Here is a 14,997-nt window from a genome sequence, read left to right as displayed (position 1 = left end):
TTCTTTCACTAAAAAGTAGATTTTTTTCATTTTCACAAAGGATAAAGGAGACAAAGCATCCCAGCATTTATAAAGCAATTTCTCCAAATTACTGCAATACTCCACATGTGGTCATAAATTGCTGTTTGGACACACGGTAGGGCTCAGAAAGGCAATACCACTATTTGGCAAGCAGATTTTGCTAGGTCGTTTTTTGGGCCCCATGTTGCATTTGCAAAACCCCTGAGGTACCAGATTATAGTGGAAGCCCCGAGAAGTGACCCCATTGTGGAAACTACACCCCTCAGGGCATTTATCATTTGCCTGGACATTTCACAGGGCTCAGAAGTGAAGAGCGCCATGCGCATTTGAGGTCTATTTTGGTGATTTTCACAGAATTGACCCACAATTGCAGGGCTCTGAGGTCAAATAGTAAAACAAACCCCTTAGTCGTGACCCGTATTTTGGGAACTACACAGTTAATACACAGCTGTATATGTGGAATATGTGTTCATTCCACTACAAACAACACATATAACCTGTTTACTCCATGTCTAGGAGGCACAGGGAAGTTAGTACACAGCTGTATATGTGGAATATGTGTTCATTCCACTACAAACTACACATATAACCTGTTTATTCCATGTTTTGGAGGCACAGGGAAGTTAGTACACAGCTATATATGTGGAATATGTGTTCATTCCACTACAAACTACACATATAACCTGTTTATTCCATGTCTAGGAGGCACAGGGAAGTTAGTACACAGCTGTATATGTGGAATATGTGTTCATTCCACTACAAACTACACATATAACCTGTTTATTCCATGTCTAGGAGGCACAGGGAAGTTAGTACACAGCTATATATGTGGAATATGTGTTCATTCCACTACAAACTACACATATAACCTGTTTATTCCATGTCTAGGAGGCACAGGGAAGTTAGTACACAGCTGTATATGTGGACTATGTGTTCATTCCACTACAAACTACACATATAACCTGTTTATTCCATGTCTAGGAGGCACAGGGAAGTTAGTACACAGCTGTATATGTGGAATATGTGTTCATTCCACTACAAACTACACATATAACCTGTTTATTCCATGTCTAAGAGGCACAGGGAAGTTAGTACACAGCTGTATATGTGGAATATGTGTTCATTCCACTATAAACTACACATATAACCTTTTTATTCCATGTCTAAGAGGCACAGGGAAGTTAGTACACAGCTGTATATGTGGAATATGTGTTCATTCCACTACAAACTACACATATAACCTGTTTATTCCATGTCTAGGAGGCACAGGGAAGTTAGTACACAGCTGTATATGTGGCATATGTGTTTGTTTCACTATACACGACACATATAACCTGTTTATTCCATGTCTAGGAGGCACAGGGAAGTTAGCACACAGCTGTATATGTGGAATATGTGTTCATTCCACTACAAACTACACATATAACCTGTTTATTCCATGTCTAGGAGGCACAGGGAAGTTAGTACACAGCTATATATGTGGAATATGTGTTCATTCCACTACAAACTACACATATAACCTGTTTATTCCATGTCTAGGAGGCACAGGGAAGTTAATACACAGCTATATATGTGGAATATGTGTTCATTCCACTACAAACTACACATGTAACCTGTTTATTCCATGTTTAGGAGGCACAGGGAAGTTAGTACACAGCTATATATGTGGAATATGTGTTCATTCCACTACAAACTACACATATAACCTGTTTATTCCATGTCTAGGAGGCACAAGGAAATGAATACACAGCTATATATGTGGAATATGTGTTCATTTCACTACAAACTACACATATAACCTGTTTATTCCATGTCTAGGAGGCACGGGGAAGTTAGTACACAGCTGTATATGTGGAATATGTGTTCATTCCACTACAAACTACACATATAACCTGTTTATTCCATGTCTAGGAGGCACAGAGAAGTTAGTACACAGCTGTATATGTGGAATATGTGTTCATTCCACTACAAACTACACATATAACCTGTTTATTCCATGTCTAGGAGGCACAGGGAAGTTAGTACAAAGCTGTATATGTGGATTATGTGTTCATTCCACTACAAACTACAGATGTAACCTGTTTATTCCATGTTTAGGAGGCACAGGGAATTCACTACATGCCTGTGTATGTGGAATATGTGTTTATCCCATTATAAACTACACATATAACCTGTTTATTCCATGTCTAGGTGGCACAGGGAAGTTAGTACACAGCTGTATATGTGGAATATGTGTTCATTCCACTACAAACTACACATATAACCTGTTTATTCCATGTCTAGGAGGCACAGGCAAGTTAGCACACAGCTGTATATGTGGAATATGTGTTCATTCCACTACAAACTACACATATAACCTCTTTATTCCATGTCTAGGAGGCACAGGGAAGTTAATACACAGCTGTATATGTGGAATATGTGTTCATTCCACTACAAACTACACATATAACCTGTTTATTCCATGTCTAGGAGGCACAGGGAAGTTAGTACACAGCTGTATATGTGGAATATGTGTTCATTCCACTACAAACTACACATATAACCTGTTTATTCCATGTCTAGGAGTCACAGGGAAGTTAATACACAGCTGTATATGTGAAATATGTGTTCATTCCACTACAAACGACACATATAACCTGTTTATTCCATGTCTAGGAGGCACAGGGAAGTTAATACACAGCTGTATATGTGGAATATGTGTTCATTCCACTACAAACTACACATATAACCTGTTTATTCCATGTCTAGGAGGCACAGGGAAGTTAATACACAGCTGTATATGTGGAATATGTGTTCATTCCACTATAAACTACACATATAACCTGTTTATTCCATGTCTAGGAGGCACAGGGAAGTTAGTACACAGCTGTATATGTGGAATATGTGTTCATTCCACTACAAACTACACATATAACCTGTTTATTCCATGTCTAGGAGGCACAGGCAAGTTAGCACACAGCTGTATATGTGGAATATGTGTTCATTCCACTACAAACTACACATATAACCTGTTTATTCCATGTCTAGGAGGCACAGGGAAGTTAGTACACAGCTGTATATGTGGATTATGTGTTCATTCCACTACAAACTACAGATGTAACCTGTTTATTCCATGTTTAGGAGGCACAGGGAATTCACTACATGCCTGTGTATGTGGAATATGTGTTTATCCCATTATAAACTACACATATAACCTGTTTATTCCATGTCTAGGAGGCACAGGGAAGTTAATACACAGCTGTATATGTGGAATATGTGTTCATTCCACTATAAACTACACATATAACCTGTTTATTCCATGTCTAGGAGGCACAGGGAAGTTAGTACACAGCTGTATATGTGGAATATGTGTTCATTCCACTACAAACTACACATATAACCTGTTTATTCCATGTCTAGGAGGCACAGGCAAGTTAGCACACAGCTGTATATGTGGAATATGTGTTCATTCCACTACAAACTACACATATAACCTGTTTATTCCATGTCTAGGAGGCACAGGGAAGTTAATACACAGCTGTATATGTGGAATATGTGTTCATTCCACTACAAACTACACATATAACCTGTTTATTCCATGTCTAGGAGGCACAGGGAACTTAGTACACAGCTGTATATGTGGAATATGTGTTCATTCCACTACAAACTACACATATAACCTGTTTATTCCATGTCTAGGAGGCACAGGGAAGTTAATACACAGCTGTATATGTGGAATATGTGTTCATTCCACTACAAACTACACATATAACCTGTTTATTCCATGTCTAGGAGGCACAGGCAAGTTAGCACACAGCTGTATATGTGGAATATGTGTTCATTCCACTACAAACTACATATATAACCTGTTTATTCCATGTCTAGGAGGCGCAGGGAAGTTAGTACACAGCTGTATATGTGGAATATGTGTTCATTCCACTACAAACTACACATATAACCTGTTTATTCCATGTCTAGGAGGCACAGGCAAGTTAGCACACAGCTGTATATGTGGAATATGTGTTCATTCCACTACAAACTACACATATAACCTGTTTATTCCATGTCTAGGAGGCACAGGGAAGTTAATACACAGCTGTATATGTGGAATATGTGTTCATTCCACTACAAACTACACATATAACCTGTTTATTCCATGTCTAGGAGGCACAGGGAAGTTAGTACACAGCTGTATATGTGGAATATGTGTTCATTCCACTACAAACTACACATATAACCTGTTTATTCCATGTCTAGGAGGCACAGGGAAGTTAATACACAGCTGTATATGTGGAATATGTGTTCATTCCACTACAAACTACAGATATAACCTGTTTATTCCATGTCTAGGAGGCACAGGCAAGTTAGCACACAGCTGTATATGTGGAATATGTGTTCATTCCACTACAAACTACACATATAACCTGTTTATTCCATGTCTAGGAGGCACAGGGAAGTTAATACACAGCTGTATATGTGGAATATGTGTTCATTCCACTACAAACTACACATATAACCTGTTTATTCCATGTCTAGGAGGCACAGGGAAGTTAGTACACAGCTGTATATGTGGAATATGTGTTCATTCCACTACAAACTACACATATAACCTGTTTATTCCATGTCTAGGAGGCACAGGCAAGTTAGCACACAGCTGTATATGTGGAATATGTGTTCATTCCACTACAAACTACACATATAACCTGTTTATTCCATGTCTAGGAGGCACAGGGAAGTTAATACACAGCTGTATATGTGGAATATGTGTTCATTCCACTACAAACTACACATATAACTTGTTTATTCCATGTCTAGGAGGCACAGGGAACTTAGTACACAGCTGTATATGTGGAATATGTGTTCATTCCACTACAAACTACACATATAATCTGTTTATTCCATGTCTAGGAGGCACAGGGAAGTTAATACACAGCTGTATATGTGGAATATGTGTTCATTCCACTACAAACTACACATATAACCTGTTTATTCCATGTCTAGGAGGCACAGGCAAGTTAGCACACAGCTGTATATGTGGAATATGTGTTCATTCCACTACAAACTACATATATAACCTGTTTATTCCATGTCTAGGAGGCGCAGGGAAGTTAGTACACAGCTGTATATGTGGAATATGTGTTCATTCCACTACAAACTACACATATAACCTGTTTATTCCATGTCTAGGAGGCACAGGCAAGTTAGCACACAGCTGTATATGTGGAATATGTGTTCATTCCACTACAAACTACACATATAACCTGTTTATTCCATGTCTAGGAGGCACAGGGAAGTTAATACACAGCTGTATATGTGGAATATGTGTTCATTCCACTACAAACTACACATATAACCTGTTTATTCCATGTCTAGGAGGCACAGGGAAGTTAGTACACAGCTGTATATGTGGAATATGTGTTCATTCCACTACAAACTACACATATAACCTGTTTATTCCATGTCTAGGAGGCACAGGGAAGTTAATACACAGCTGTATATGTGGAATATGTGTTCATTCCACTACAAACTACACATATAACCTGTTTATTCCATGTCTAGGAGGCACAGGCAAGTTAGCACACAGCTGTATATGTGGAATATGTGTTCATTCCACTACAAACTACACATATAACCTGTTTATTCCATGTCTAGGAGGCACAGGGAAGTTAATACACAGCTGTATATGTGGAATATGTGTTCATTCCACTACAAACTACACATATAACCTGTTTATTCCATGTCTAGGAGGCACAGGGAAGTTAGTACACAGCTGTATATGTGGAATATGTGTTCATTCCACTACAAACTACACATATAACCTGTTTATTCCATGTCTAGGAGGCACAGGGAAGTTAGTACACAGCTGTATATGTGAAATATGTGTTCATTCCACTACAAACGACACATATAACCTGTTTATTCCATGTCTAGGAGGCACAGGGAAGTTAATACACAGCTGTATATGTGGAATATGTGTTCATTCCACTACAAACTACACATATAACCTGTTTATTCCATGTCTAGGAGGCACAGGGAAGTTAATACACAGCTATATATGTGGAATATGTGTTCATTCCACTACAAACTACACATATAACCTGTTTATTCCATGTTTAGGAGGCACAGGGAAGTTAGTACACAGCTGTATATGTGGAATATGTGTTCATTCCACTACAAACTACACATATAACCTGTTTATTACATGTCTAGGAGGCACAGGGAAGTTAGTACACAGCTGTATATGTGGAATATGTGTTCATTCCACTACAAACGACACATATAACCTCTTTTTTCCATGTATAGGAGGCACAGGGAAGTTAGTACACAGCTGTATATGTGGAATATGTGTTCATTCCACTACAAACTACACATGTAACCTGTTTATTCCATGTCTAGGAGGCACAGGCAAGTTAGCACACAGCTGTATATGTGGAATATGTGTTCATTCCACTACAAACTACATATATAACCTGTTTATTCCATGTCTAGGAGGCACAGGGAAGTTAGTACACAGCTGTATATGTGGAATATGTGTTCATTCCACTACAAACTACACATATAACCTGTATATTCCATGTCTAGGTGGCACAGGGAAGTTAGTACACAGCTGTATATGTGGAATATGTGTTCATTCTACTACAAACTACACATATAACCTGTTTATTCCATGTCTAGGAGGCACAGGGAAGTTAGTACACAGCTGTATATGTGGAATATGTGTTCATTCCACTACAAACTACACATATAACCTGTATATTCCATGTCTAGGTGGCACAGGGAAGTTAGTACACAGCTGTATATGTGGAATATGTGTTCATTCCACTACAAACTACACATATAACCTGTTTATTCCATGTCTAGGAGGCACAGGGAAGTTAGTACACAGCTGTATATGTGGAATATGTGTTCATTCCACTACAAACTACACATATAACCTGTATATTCCATGTCTAGGAGGCACAGGGAAGTTAGTACACAGCTGTATATGTGGAATATGTGTTCATTCCACTACAAACGACACATATAACCTCTTTTTTCCATGTATAGGAGGCACAGGGAAGTTAGTACACAGCTGTATATGTGGAATATGTGTTCATTCCACTACAAACTACACATATAACCTGTATATTCCATGTCTAGGAGGCACAGGGAAGTTAGTACACAGCTGTATATGTGGAATATGTGTTCATTCCACTACAAACGACACATATAACCTCTTTATTCCATGTCTAGGAGGCACAGGGAAGTTAGTACACAGCTGTATATGTGGAATATGTGTTCATTCCACTACAAACTACACATGTAACCTGTTTATTCCATGTTTAGGAGGCACAGGGAATTCACTACATGAATGTGTATGTGGAATATGTGTTTATCCCATTATGGACTACACATCTGACCTGCTCATTCCATGTCATTGATGCACAAGGAATTTAATATACAGAGTTGTATATGAAATATGTGTTCATTCCACTGTACACTGCACATACAACCTGTTTATTCCATGCGTAGGAAGCACAGGGATTTCAGTGTCAGTATATGTGGAATATGTGTTCATCACACCATGAACTACACATTTAAGCATGTTCATTACATGTCTAGAAAGCACAGGGAATTCAATACACAGCTGTATTTGTGGCATGTGTGTCCCTTCCATTGTACACTACACATATAAGGCCTCGTTCACATCTGCGTTGGGGTCCCGTTCTGACGCTCCGTCAGAGCTTTCCGTCAGAACGGGACCCTGAACAGACACAAACTGACACAAACAGAAACCAGAAGTTTCCGTCATCATTCATTTCAATGGTGATGGATCTGGTGCCCATGGTTTCCGTTTGTCTCTGTTGTGCACTGGACCCGTCGCTTTGCCGGAAGCAATAGCGTAGTCGACTAACGGAAACCATGGGCACCGGATCCGTCACCATTGAAATGAATGATGATGGAAATGGAAACCTCTGGTTTCTGTTTGTCAGTTTGTGTCTCTTCAGTTTCGCGTTCTGACGGAAAGCTCCGACGGAACGTCAGAACGGGACCCCAACGCAGATGTGAACTAGGCCTAAGCTGTTTATTTCATGTCTAGGAAACACAAAAAAGCTAATATACAGCTGTGTATGTGTAAGGGTATGTTCACACAGGCTATTTTCAGCCGTTTTTTGGCCCGAAAAATGGCTGAAAAGTCGGAAGCAGAACGCCTCCAAACATCTGCCCATTGATTTCAATGGGAAAAACGGCGTTCTGTTCCGACGGGCCGTTTTTTTTACGCGGACGTTTTTCAAACCGGCCGCGTAAAAAAACAGCCACGAAAAAGAAGTGCATGTCACTTCTTCAGCCGTTTTTGGAGCCGTTTTTCATAGACTATAGAAAAACAGCTCCAAAAACGGCCGTAAAAAACGTGAGTGGCTTAAAAACGTCTGAAAATCAGGAGCTGTTTTCCGTTGAAAACAGGTCCGTATTTACAGACGTTTTTGAGTTTGTGTGTGCACATACCCTAATATGTGTTCATTCCACTAAACACGTCCATGTCTAGAAAGCACAGGTAATTCACTACATGCCTGTATATTGAGAATATGTGTTTATCCCACTATGAACTACACATCTGACCCCATGTCTAGGACGCACAGGCAACTTAATATACAGCAGTATGTATTGAATATGTGCTCATTCCACTATACAGAACACATATAACATGTTCATTCCATGTGTAGGAAGCACAGGGATTCCAGTATCTGTCTGTATATGTGGAATATGTGTTCATCCTACTATGAACAACACATATAACCTGTTTATTCCATATCTACAAAGCACAAGAAACTCATTTTACCTCTTTTTATATTTTTACTCATTTAATACTTTGTTTATTCTTTTTCTTCATTCCTTTTTTGGGATGTCCCTGTATGTCCCTTTAGTATGTCCCTTTTTTACTTCAGAACTATGCAGTCCTATTCTAAGGGTATGTTCACACGTGCACGTCCATTACGTCTGAAATTACGGAGCTGTTTACAGGAGAAAACAGCTCCTGAATTTCAGACGTAATTGCTCGTACTCGCGTTTTTCGCGGCGTCTTTTACGGACGTAATTTGGAGCTGTTCCTCATTGGAGTCAATGAAAAACGGCTCCAATTACGTCCCAAGAAGTGTCCTGCACTTCTTTTGACGAGGCTGTAATTTTACGCGCCGTCTTTTGACAGCGACGCGTAAAATGACAGGTCGTCGGCACAGTACATAGTAAAGCCCATTGAAAGTAATGGGCAGATGTTTGCCAACGTATTGGAGCCGTTTTTTCAGACGTAATTCGAGGTGTAAAACGTCTCCATTACGCCTGAAAATTGGTCGTTTGAACCCAGCCTAAGGCGGGATTCACACGACCGGGTCCCGCCCGAGCCCGAGTGTCGGCCGGTAAAATCGGCCATTTTGCCTGGCCGGTTTGCATAAAGTTTTGCATCCGTTCCGGGCCGGGCAGATCTGGACAGTGACATCAGCGGCAACTCCTGAAGGGGAATCCCCATGTGTTCGGAGATTCCGCTTCAGGAATTTCCCCTGATGTCACTGCCCAGATATGGGCAGAGACATCAAGCGCTCTGTCCAGGAGCGGAATCCCCGAAAACACGGGGATTCCGCTCCTTCAAGGAGCTAAAGTGGGGCTAGCACATAGCAAAGCGGGGATATACCTCCCTGCTCTGCTATAGTGGCGTCGCTAGAGTAGTAGCAGCCGCAGCAGCAGCAGCTGCAGCTGCTAGCGGCGCCATCGAAGGTGTCGCCGGGCCAGGGTGCTTTTAACAAGCAGGGGAAGGGAGCCAGCGCAGCACTCCCTCCACCTGCTGTACACCCCGGCCCTGCAACACAGTGTACAGCGATGCCATTCGTCCGAATGGCATAAACTCCTCCTCCTCACATGCACTCTGCGCTGTGAGGAGGATGAGATAGAGCGCAAGCGACGGAAAACCCGGCCATCACTCGGGACACATTCCGGTGATGGCCGTGTATTACCCGGCCCCATAGACTTCTATGGGAGCCGGGCGGCCGGGTACCCGGCCGAAAATAGAGCATGTCCTATTTTTTGACGGCCGGTTTTCCCGGCCGTCAAAAAATCGGTCGTGTGAATAGCCCCATTAGGGGTCTATTATTCCTAATGCAGCCGGGTGCCGGCCGATTTATGAACGGCCGGCACCCGGCCGGGAAACCCTGTCGTGTGAATGAGGCCTTAGAGTTTGTGTAGAGTATCACTTCCATGCTGTTTTACTACTGTTCCTAGATGTTTCCACTTCACAATAACATCACATACAGTTGACCAAACCAGATCTAGCAAGGCCAAAATGGATGATGGCATTTGACAGTGAAATCTTCAGCATGAGCCATTCTATTGCCATTATTTCTCTATGGAGATGCATGGTTGTATTCTTTATTTCCTATAACGGAAAACAATGGGTGTGATAGAAATAGGCACACCGAGTTTTACACATACATTTGGCAACATACAACATCTAAACCTTACCAGGAGGTAAGGGCATGTTCAGACGTGGCGGAATGGGCATGTTCAGACGTTGCGGACGGTCCGCAGTGGAAATCCGCAGCAGCTGTTTTTTCCATTGTTTTCTATACCTTTTCAGGTAACTTTGTTCAGACATTGCGGAAAATAACAGTGCGGAATTCAGGCTTTAGTGCAACATTTTCACACAGCAGCGTGCACAGTCTGCTGCGGAGAAGCAGCGGATTTTCACTGAAGATTTCAGACTGTGCAATGCAAAGGCTGAAATCTGCGGTGAGTCCGCAGTGATATCCGCAACGTCTAAATTACCTATCAAATATGTAAACGTTGCTGCAGATTAATTGCATAATTGCCGCAAATTTTCAGCAACATTTGCAGCGGAAAAATTCTGTCACATCTGAACATGCCCTAACTGTTATGCTGCTGATTTGTTGTGACGTGTAACCATGTTTTCTGATCATTTCACCAGTACACACTGTTAGGGTAAAGTTTCCATTTTTTCCGCTGAAACAATAGCATAATCGACTACGCTATTGTTTCAGCCAAAAGAACGGAAACTTTGCGGAACGGAAATAAACGGAAAACAGCTGCAACGGAAGCATTACCATTGCAATCAATGGTAATGCAAACGGCAGCTATGGTTTCCGTTTGGCTTTTCGTTCATCGGTTTCTCCAATGAAAAGGTCGAACGGAACCGATGATTGGAAGCCCAACGCTGATGTGAACAGGCCCCAACTTGGACAAAAGTCCCTTATGTACTGTAGTACCCCATAATGAATGACGTTCCAGATCTATATGTGAGAAATCGTCTGTGGAGAAGATTTATTTGCCAATAGTAACTAAGCAGTTTCCAGTTCCCTTTTTCTAAAGCCCTTTTGAAAATGAAACTCGCAAACTGATTGGTTGCTATGGGCAACAATCCACTTTTCCCTTGCTCTAGTTTAGACAAATCTACCCCTTGTTCTTTTGTAATAGCTGCAAAATACATGTGCATTGTTTTAAACGTATTAAATATTATACAACTGCTAAACGGGTTAATAATATTAACTAATCTGCATGGCTTGTACGTTATATATGACTGAGCACACAGAAATAAAGTGGCATTTTAAATCTTTGAATCACATAATCTCTCAGCTCCCCCCGACAAGTGTTAATATCTATCTATCTATCTATCTCATATCTATCTATCTATCTAACTATCTATCTATCTCATATCTATCTATCTCATATCTATCTATCTATCTATCTATCTCATATCTATCTATCTATCTATCTCATATCTATCTATCTATCTATCTATCTATCTATCTACCTATCTATCTATCTATCTATCTATCTATCTATCTATCTATCTATCTATCTATCTATCTATCTATCTATCTATCTCATATCTATCTATCTATCTATCTCTCGCTCTATCTATCTATCTATCTATCTATCTATCTATCTATCTATCTATCTATCTATCTATCTATCTATCTATCTCATATCTATCTATCTATCTACCTATCTATCAATCTATCTATCTATCTATCCATCTATCTCATATCTATCTATCTATCTATCTCATATCTATCTATCTATCTCATATCTATCTATCTATCTCATATCTATCTATCTATCTATCTATCTATCTATCTATCTATCTATCTATCTATCTATCTATCTATCTATCTATCTATCTATCTATCTCATATCTATCTATCTATCTCATATCTATCTATCTATCTCATATCTATCTATCTATCTCATATCTATCTATCTATCTCCTATCTATCTATCTATCTATCTATCTATCTATCTATCTATCTCTCTCATATCCATCTATCTATCTCATATCTATCTATCTTATATCTATCTATCTGTGTATCTATCTATGTATCTATCTATCTCATATCTATCTATCTATCTATCTATCTATCTCATATCTATCTATCTATCTACCTATCTATCAATCTATCTATCTATCTATCTATCCATCTATCTCATATCTATCTATCTATCTATCTATCTCATATCTATCTATCTATCTCATATCTATCTATCTATCTCATATCTATCTATCTATCTATCTATCTATCTATCTATCTATCTATCTATCTATCTCATATCTATCTATCTATCTATCTATCTCATATCTATCTATCTATCTATCTATCTCATATCTATCTATCTATCTCCTATCTATCTATCTATCTATCTATCTATCTATCTATCTCTCTCATATCCATCTATCTATCTCATATCTATCTATCTTATATCTATCTATCTGTGTATCTATCTATGTATCTATCTATCTCATATCTATCTATCTTATATCTATCTATCTATCTCTCTCATATCTATCTATCTATCCATCTCTCTCTCTATCTCTATCCATCTCTCTATCTATCTATCTATCTATCTATCGCTCTATCGCTCTATCTATCTATCTATCTATCTATCTATCTATCTATCTATCTATCTATCTATCTATCTATCTATCTATCATACTTATGCTCTTTCTCCCATGTTAAGAGTGGAGATCAATCCACCTTCTTTTTACAACCAGATTGGACAGGAGCAAGAGGTAGGTGATCTTCGATGAGCTAGCCTGTCATATATTTTACATGTTTGCTACATGGGTTATATACACAGCGTTCGGTCTTCATTTACTGAAGAGCATAAACTAGAATAATATAACAATAGGCTTTTTACAGCACTGCGCTAGAGATCATTAAGACAAAAAAAGCAAAAATAATTTTACATGAATTAAAATACTTGATAAAATATAAATAAATAAACAAATTGTAGAAAACCACAGATACAGTGATGTTCACAGCATAGAGCCAAAGCAATTGCAGAATGGAACATGAAAGAAAATACCAGCCAGCCAGAAAACACTTGAACAAGCAGATAGGTGTGTATATCTCTACATGTGCATATATGTATACCTATAGGAGATAGAGAGAGAGAGATAGAATACAATACATACATGTAGATCGATGGGTTCCGACAATGTGTGTGTGTGTGTGTGTGTGTGTGTGTGTGTGTGTGTGTGTGTGTGTGTGTGTGTGTGTGTGTGTGTGTGTGTGTGTGTGTGTGTGTGTGTGTGTGTGTGTGTGTGTGTGTGTGTGTGTGTGTGTGTGTGTGTGTGTGTGTGTGTGTGTGTGTGTGTGTGTGTGTTTTTTGTTCACACTGCATATTCGCAGCCACACACCGCATGCGTCGCGAGAAATCGAGACGCTAATAACATTGGAGTGTCACCTCACGTCACCATACCTTGTGTCCTTGTTACATTTTGCGGGGCCCCATATGCGCTGTGCAGCAGAATGTCACCAGTAGATCCTTTCTTTCAGGTCCCGTCACACGCCGCGGCTGCTGCGTATCGGTGGGCGTCAGTTTCGCACCCCCATTGTCCCTCGATGTCTCTCTGTCATGGACCCACACCCTGTCTCTCCTGTGTAAATTTCATGTAAAATGCAGCCGTGGTTTATATATAATGCTCATAGCCCGTTCCCATCAATCTCCTCCGGGTCCCTCTTATCCCCTCACTCCTCACCCTTCTATGGATTCACTGTCTATCCAAAACTGTCTCCTCCCATTTTTCTCAGCTCTATCCCTTTGTATCTGTACCGACAACAATGCTGTGAACGGCTGAATTGATCGATTTTTGACCCCAATAAGTAGGACATCCTGATGAAAATTGACAAGTTGCTGTCAGCCTGCCATTTACACACAGAAAGATTTTGCTATTAGGATATGTTTACATGTGGCGTTTTTTTGTGGCGTTTTATTCCGCAATCTCAGTAATCGCAGCAAAACCAGCACAAAAAACTACTCATGTAAAAATATCCTAATGGGAATACTCCTACTATAGCTAAATAAATCCCAAATACTACCACAATTCTAGTCTGATTTTTATGAACATTTATCCACTATAGCGTTCACCGGGTCAAAATCATTTTATCGCCAAGTAGACAATGATAGAATCTAACAACCAATCATTTTCCTATACTGGTTATCGATAAAACCTTTTTCCGTCACTTTATAATAGTCACAATTAGTACATGTAAACCGAAAGCCTGTGACCTGCCAAGGTCGGATCAATGTTAGTGGAGCCCACTGGCAAAACATTGGGTGGGGCCTCCTTTTTACCTACATATTGGAAGAAAAGAAACAGAGAAATGTGTATATATATATATATATATATATATATTGGGGTTTTTTTTTTTTCGTTTTTTTTTTATATACACACACTACCGGTCAAAAGTTTTAGAACACCTAAATTTTTCCAGTTCTTATTGATATTTACACAGTTCAATGTCTCAAATATATTTTGTAATGAAAGAATATAAGACGTAAACAAGTTAAGATTAATAAAAATATTATTTCAATAAATGAAATCTAGATTTTTCAAAGTAGCCACCTCTAGCTGTTATAACAACTTTACAAAATCGAGGCACAACTATCTACAACTGCATTCAGATATTGTTTAGAAATGTCTTCCCTACGTTGTTGCAGAAGTTCCCA

At 39.5% G+C, this 14,997-nt stretch overlaps 1 protein-coding gene across 1 annotated transcript in view; it reads right to left on the bottom strand.

Annotated features, from left to right (window-relative positions):
* SEMA6B (semaphorin 6B) overlaps positions 1-14,056 on the bottom strand; it is a 467,458-nt gene extending 453,402 nt beyond the window's left edge. The window contains exon 1 of the mRNA XM_075863818.1: positions 13,747-14,056. The gene's annotated coding sequence lies outside the window, so the exon portion shown is untranslated. The remainder of the gene's footprint in view (positions 1-13,746) is intronic.
* Positions 14,057-14,997: the final 941 nt, after the last annotated feature.

This window comes from Rhinoderma darwinii, chromosome 1 (genome assembly GCF_050947455.1).
Source record: "Rhinoderma darwinii isolate aRhiDar2 chromosome 1, aRhiDar2.hap1, whole genome shotgun sequence".
Taxonomy (NCBI): domain Eukaryota; kingdom Metazoa; phylum Chordata; class Amphibia; order Anura; family Rhinodermatidae; genus Rhinoderma; species Rhinoderma darwinii.
This window is presented reverse-complemented; position numbering and strand designations above follow the sequence as displayed.